A 6,000-nucleotide genomic window follows, 5' to 3' on the forward strand; every position below is an offset into this window, starting at 1 on the left:
GTGGTTGGATCGAGCATGAAGTCGTGCCTGGAGACTGGCCAGGCATCCCTCGGGATGCCTGGAGGTCCCGGCACTGGGTGGTCCCTGCCCAAAGCTGGGGCTGTCGGTGGGGTGAGCTCAGCCCCCAGCAGACCGCAGCATCGGTGGCCGGGAGTGCTGCCAGCACCTTCTCTGTTCCCTAACTAGTGGCATTATCCACACATTCGGGCGTCCCTGGTGTTGGGAGAAGGATGTCACTTGTTCCTCGTGCTTATTCTTCCTTTTGAAGTCATAATCCTCCCAGTCTGACATCACAGCCGCTACTGCCGCAGCTAATCGCGATGCCATGCGGGCAGGTGGGAGCAGCTCGCGGGCAGAGGAACCCAACGGACCTCGCTCGGGCGCCAAAGCCCCATCCAGCTGTCCCGAGGGTGGGGGGGGAGCCGCAAACGTGATACGGGGCCAGAATCAATTCGGCTCGATGCCTTCTCGGTGCGAGGCCGGCGGCTTGGAGAGAGCAGCATCTCCTTGTCCTCTTTCCCCCAGGGAATTCCAACAAGGAGAAAGCGGCTCCTGCAAGCTGCTTGCTGCTGGCAGGTGACCCTTCGTTTCATGGGGTCGGGAGCAGGGCTCCGGAGCAGAGCTCTGCTCTTTGATTTGCTTTGCAAAGACAACCAAATGGTGTTAAGTGCTTGTAATCCCAGTATAAACACGGCCCGACTGCTGGTGTGCCATCGCTGGCTTGTTTAACACTTTCTAAAGTGCTTTAAGAAAGACAGCTCTGCTCGGTGCAAGCTTTTGGGATCTGGGTGCCAAAAAGCCTTTAACAACATCATTACACTTTTCCAGGATACGATGTGAAAGATCCCACCCCGACACAGGTCACGGCTGTGGGTCTTTGCTATTAACTTATCACTCGTTTAACTGTTCTCAGTCTTCTTTTATCCCCTTTTATCCCCCCTTTGAATAAACCTCGTGTTCCAGGTGCCGGAGCGGGAGCAGACGCTGGATCTATGGAGGTGTTGGGTTCCCACAGTGCAGCCACCACCTTCCCCACACAGGGGCCCTTATCGGATGCTGCAAAACAAACAAACAAACTAATGGAGGAAACCAAAAGCCCAGAGGGCAAAGAGGGAAGGGATGGGGAGGAGGCTGTGCCGGGAGAATATAGATTTCTCGCTCACATCTTCTAAGGATCTTCAGTTGGTCGGTGGTAGCAAACGATCCCGCGGGGACTCTCATTTTTCCAGGGGTTGCCGTCACAGCGTGGGATCCACGGTTGCTTCTGGTTGTTGCATCGCTCCAGAAGGCTGAAGCGAAAGGGCACGTCCCAAACCCGTGGGCGAGCGTGGCGAGCGTGGCCTCGTGCCCCCAGCAGCCGTGCGGGCAGCTTTCCTTTTGCCGGCTTCGTCCCAGAGCTGTTTTGCTGTTGTTTTCTTGTTTATCGATGGCAGCAGAGGTCTGGGTTGCTTCCTTTAATCTTTCTTATTGCTCTGCTCCCCGCCGGGGGCAGACAGATTTATTGCTGATCCTGTATTCTGGTTTTGCCTCCTAACGTCTGTGTTAACTCTTCCCTCGGCCATCAGGAACAGCACGGCTGGCCCCAAGCCGGGTCTGCGGTGCTTCAGCCCGGGCAAGAGTTTCTGGACTGAGCTCGGAGGCGAGTGGGTGACGGCGCTGAGCGTTTTGCCGTATTGCAACGGTGGGTGGGATGTCCGTGTCGCTGGGCAGGAGATCTCCTCCTCCTCTGAGGACGTACAGCATGTCTATGTTGTGCTTTGTGTATCAGACTTTCCCACGTTGTTGTCCCATCCATCCTGTCCCCATATTTACCTGCCACCTCCCAGGCTGGGACCTCTGCCCAGAAGAAAGGCGATATTTGTGTTAGGAAGCCGCGGTTGCCACTACGAGAGCGTGGATGGATGGAGCAGATCAGCTCCTGTTGGCTCTCCAGAAGCTGAGGTACCTGCTGGGGCCAAACGCCCTGTCAGCATCTCCTCCGGGAGCTCTGCCTTAGACGGGTTATCCTTGCTGCTGCCTCTTGTGCAGGCACGAAGGGGTTTCCGTGGGTTTGGGAAGCCGGTCTGCCTGCTAGCAAGGCCGGAGTTTCCAAATGGAAACCTTGGGCCGCTCCCCAGTGATGTTGTTTTATTGGTTTTGAAGACTTGAGCTCTTTGCTGGAAATATTGGGGCATCTTTAAAGATCCCTGCAAGTCCTGCCTGGGGTCATACACTGATTTTTACCAGGCTTCTCCTTCTGCTGCGGCGGAGGGAGGAAAGCTTTCTCTTTACCCTGCTCTTAGGTGACTGGTGTGATAATTGGGTCTAAATTGATTCGAACCATTTCCTGTAAGTCTCTAGGGAATAAATTTCCCAGATCAATGGATGCCACTAGCAGTGGCTGGAAAGCCTGCTGCCCTAAGCAGGGCTAGGAGGAGCATTTCATTGAATCTGAAATGGCTCCCACTTGTCACAATTAATCTGGGTTTGAGTGAGGACCTCGTTTTCCTGGGTGCTGCTGCTCTGCACATGGATTCCTGTGATCTAACGAGTAGGATTAAATCAAGATTTTTGGAACGTGGTGGGTGCAGGTGCTGCCGTAGCCTCTCTGTCCCCAGCACACAGCGGCTGGTGGCAAAAAGGGGCTGTTTTTTGGGCAGACACAAGGGGTGGCACGCTGTCTGCGCACCAGGAGCTTGTCCATCCTGCCTCCTGCCTCTCCAACTGAAGGTGAAAATCCAGCAAAAGCACCCGTTGAGCCCAGATCCACCTCTGAGTGCAATGAAGCGTTTTTAGGTACATTTGTGGCATTTCCACAAGTCCAACCCCACACCCCAAAACACCTCCCAGACCTTTCCCCCAAGATTCCCTCTCCTTTTGGCTTTGCTTGCTGCTTTTTTGCATGGTCCCACGAGCAGGTCTGGGGAGTTTGCTCCGCCCTGACCGCAGTACCGGGGTCTGACAGGCTGCAAAACTGGCACTGAGTTTTCCCAGGGAGGTTTCCTGCCACCTCCAAGGTCCCAGTTTAAACCATTTAGAAACCAGAAATGCTTTTGGGTGCAAAAATTCTCCCAGGGCTCCCAGGTGCATCCCCACTGCTCCATTCCTGTGCCTGGCTGCTGTGAAACACAAGCCTTTGCTGAATTAAATGGGACAGGGAGAGGATCTGGGGAAATATCCCTCCTGCATAGCAAACGAATCCCATTACATCTGCTGCTTTCAGACCCTGCCCCGCTCGATCCAAACCTGCTCCCTCCAGAGCTCAGACCCACGGCTGGAGATTTATTTGCTCTTGGATGCAGCTCTCTCCTGTTATGTGTCTTCCAGGGGCTATTTTACAATGATTTCTTGCCTTCACCTTCTCACCAGCTCTGCGGATGGTGTTTACTAAGTGTATTTTAATGTATTCACCTTTCACCTCCTGACTAGACACGTATTGATCCGATATAGATCCCCGGGAAAGGCTGTGAAGGGGATGGGGACCCGCAGCTGGGTTGGGGAAAGGGGACAGCGGCAGCTGGGGACGAGCCAGTGGCAGGGCTCAGTGTGAAGATGACCAGTTTTGACAGCTCGTCCATGCTAGGAAATGGATCCACAGCCCTGAAAATACAGATAATGGTATTGTTGCTCTTGGGGGCGGTGCTGGCGACAGAAATTTGGGAGAGGAGCTGAGTGCTTGCCTTCCACCGTGGCTCTGCGGTGTCTGGTGGGGCATGGCAAGGGCATTTATCCACAGAACAACTTCTGATCCCACTGCAGCCCAGAGCTGGTGCCTGGTGCAAGCAAGTCCTTCGGGACGCTGTGTTAGCCCAGTTGCATCGTGTGGATCCCTTTGCTCATGGGATGCTGCACCATCCCCTCATTTCCCAGGCATATATGTTTGGGAAAGAGCACCCATGGAGCTGATTTCTCCAAGGTTTCCCTGGGACCGTGGCCAACGTGTCAGTGTGCCTTGAGGAGCTCCTGGAGCTTTCTTTAATCCTTGGGCAGATTTTATTGGCGATCTGTGGGCAGAAATGCTGAGGCATGGTGAAGGCTGCACATCCAACGAGACACTGGTGCACACGCTGCTGGGGCTGCCGAGCAAGAAACATGTGCAACCATAAACCATAGCCTGGGGAAAGGGGCCGTGCTAATCTTGGACCTGAAATTGGGAGCCATGGGAGGTAAGAGGTAAAAGCTGAGACGTCCCAGCTGTTGCCTGCCATGCCTTGCTAATGTCACAGGGAAAAGGCATTTCTGTAGGGTCACAGGAGTCACTTCATGTCTGGGGTCCTCGCTGTCCGCAGGGCAGGTGGAGGGGACCAGGACAAGCTCTTTCCGGCAGATTTTGTGCCTCGGGGTCCCCTCCAGCTTTCCCCAGTGTCTGCCCAGACCGCACAGCTGGGCTGCAGCCCCGACGACCCTTCCCACCACTCGTCGGGGCCAGGGAAACCTCCGGGCTCCTTTTCTGAGCTGCTTCAGCCCTTTCAGAGTCTCCCACGGCCTCAGCGCTGATCGAGCCTCCTTGCTGCAACGAGCTGGCGGGGAAGGCGGAGAGCGAGCGGGCTGCGCATCCAAAAACTGTATGATAATGCCCTAAAATAAATAGGATGCAGCAACCCAGCAGCGCTCGGCGGTGTCAGGGGAGCCAAGTGATGCTCCAGCACAGATGGGACAGGCAGCCACCCCACGGGTGTCTCTGAGGCCATTTCCCAGGGAGACTGAGCTGAGGAGGGGGTTGTGGCAGCCCTGCCCCATCCCTGCAGCCCGCAGCCTGCAGTGAAGGGTCCCCAGGAGCAGAGGGAGGGGGGTGGGGGCAGCACGACCTCCTCCAAAGAGCATCCGTGCAGGCGAGCAGCCATGAAGCGAGCCCGAACCCCCCCATGGGATTGTCTGCACCGAGCCCCCCCAGCTCAGTTCTTGCTCCAGATTTTCTCTCTCTCTGGGGGGGGGTGGGCAGAGGAGGTGGAAAGCTAAACCCCGAGGTCGTCCGTGCAAAGGGAGGGTTGGAGGATAGACTGGCTTAAAGGTCATCGAAAATGTTCCCTCTCTCATGTATTTTTTTTGGTTAAACAGGAAGCTGGGTTTCCATTCCACCCCAAATCTTCGCAGAATGTGGCTGTTTTTATAGCAGCTTTTATTTATTTGTTTCTTCCTTTTGTTGGGAACCGGAGAGTTTGCAGCTGACGGAAAGCAGGGGAAGTGTCAGCTGCTAGAAAATGGAATTGTAAGCATATGCAGTGACTTTCACTGAAAACCTAAAACCTCCTCCCAAGGGGAAGCAGCGGGGGGAGCAGGGTTGGAAAATGGGATAATGTTTCCTCCTGTTCCCACTTGTGCCAGTGCTGGACTTTGTTTGAGAAAAGGTGATGATTTACCCGGGGTGATCCCCAGGCTGGGGGCCTATGGGCTGATTTATGGAGCAGTAAAACTGAGCAGTCTTGTCTTCATCATGGGTTGGGTTTTCTCTCCCCCAGAAAAGCTCTAGACGTTATCTTCCTTCCGGCAAAAATCCCAGCCAAGCAGAAAAGCCCTCCCAGCTACTTACAGCCTCGTCTTCCCTGCGAAACACCGCCCCAAACTCAAATTCCCGCGGTCCGACACCCTGCACAGACCCAGCCAGGGATGCGTGGCCAAAACACATCACGCATCTGCAGATCCCTGGGGATGCCACGCCGGGAATCGGGTGGTTTGGCACCCTCCTTGCCTTGCCCAGGTGATGGATAACGGATCCGTATCTGCCCCGACCCTGCTCACCTGCATCCCCCTGGGACTCCCTGCAGCTCTCCATCCAGCCGGGGCTGCCAGGAGAGAGCCAGGTGTAGCAAGAGTTTAATTTGTTTTAAATTAATGTGGGAGGTGTGAGGGGAGGCTGGAAGGTGAAGAGAATATTTTCTGAGAAAAACGACCTTCTTGGTTCCTTCAGGAAGCTCTTGCTGCATCCGGGAGGAAGGGAGAGGTCTGCGAGGTCACTTCAATTAGGGGTAATAAAGCTCTTTTCCTTGCCCCTCTGTCCTAGGGAAGCGTGGCACTGAAGGG

This window comes from Leptosomus discolor, chromosome 25, assembly GCF_034619465.1.
Source record: "Leptosomus discolor isolate bLepDis1 chromosome 25, bLepDis1.hap2, whole genome shotgun sequence".
Lineage (NCBI taxonomy): Eukaryota > Metazoa > Chordata > Aves > Leptosomiformes > Leptosomidae > Leptosomus > Leptosomus discolor.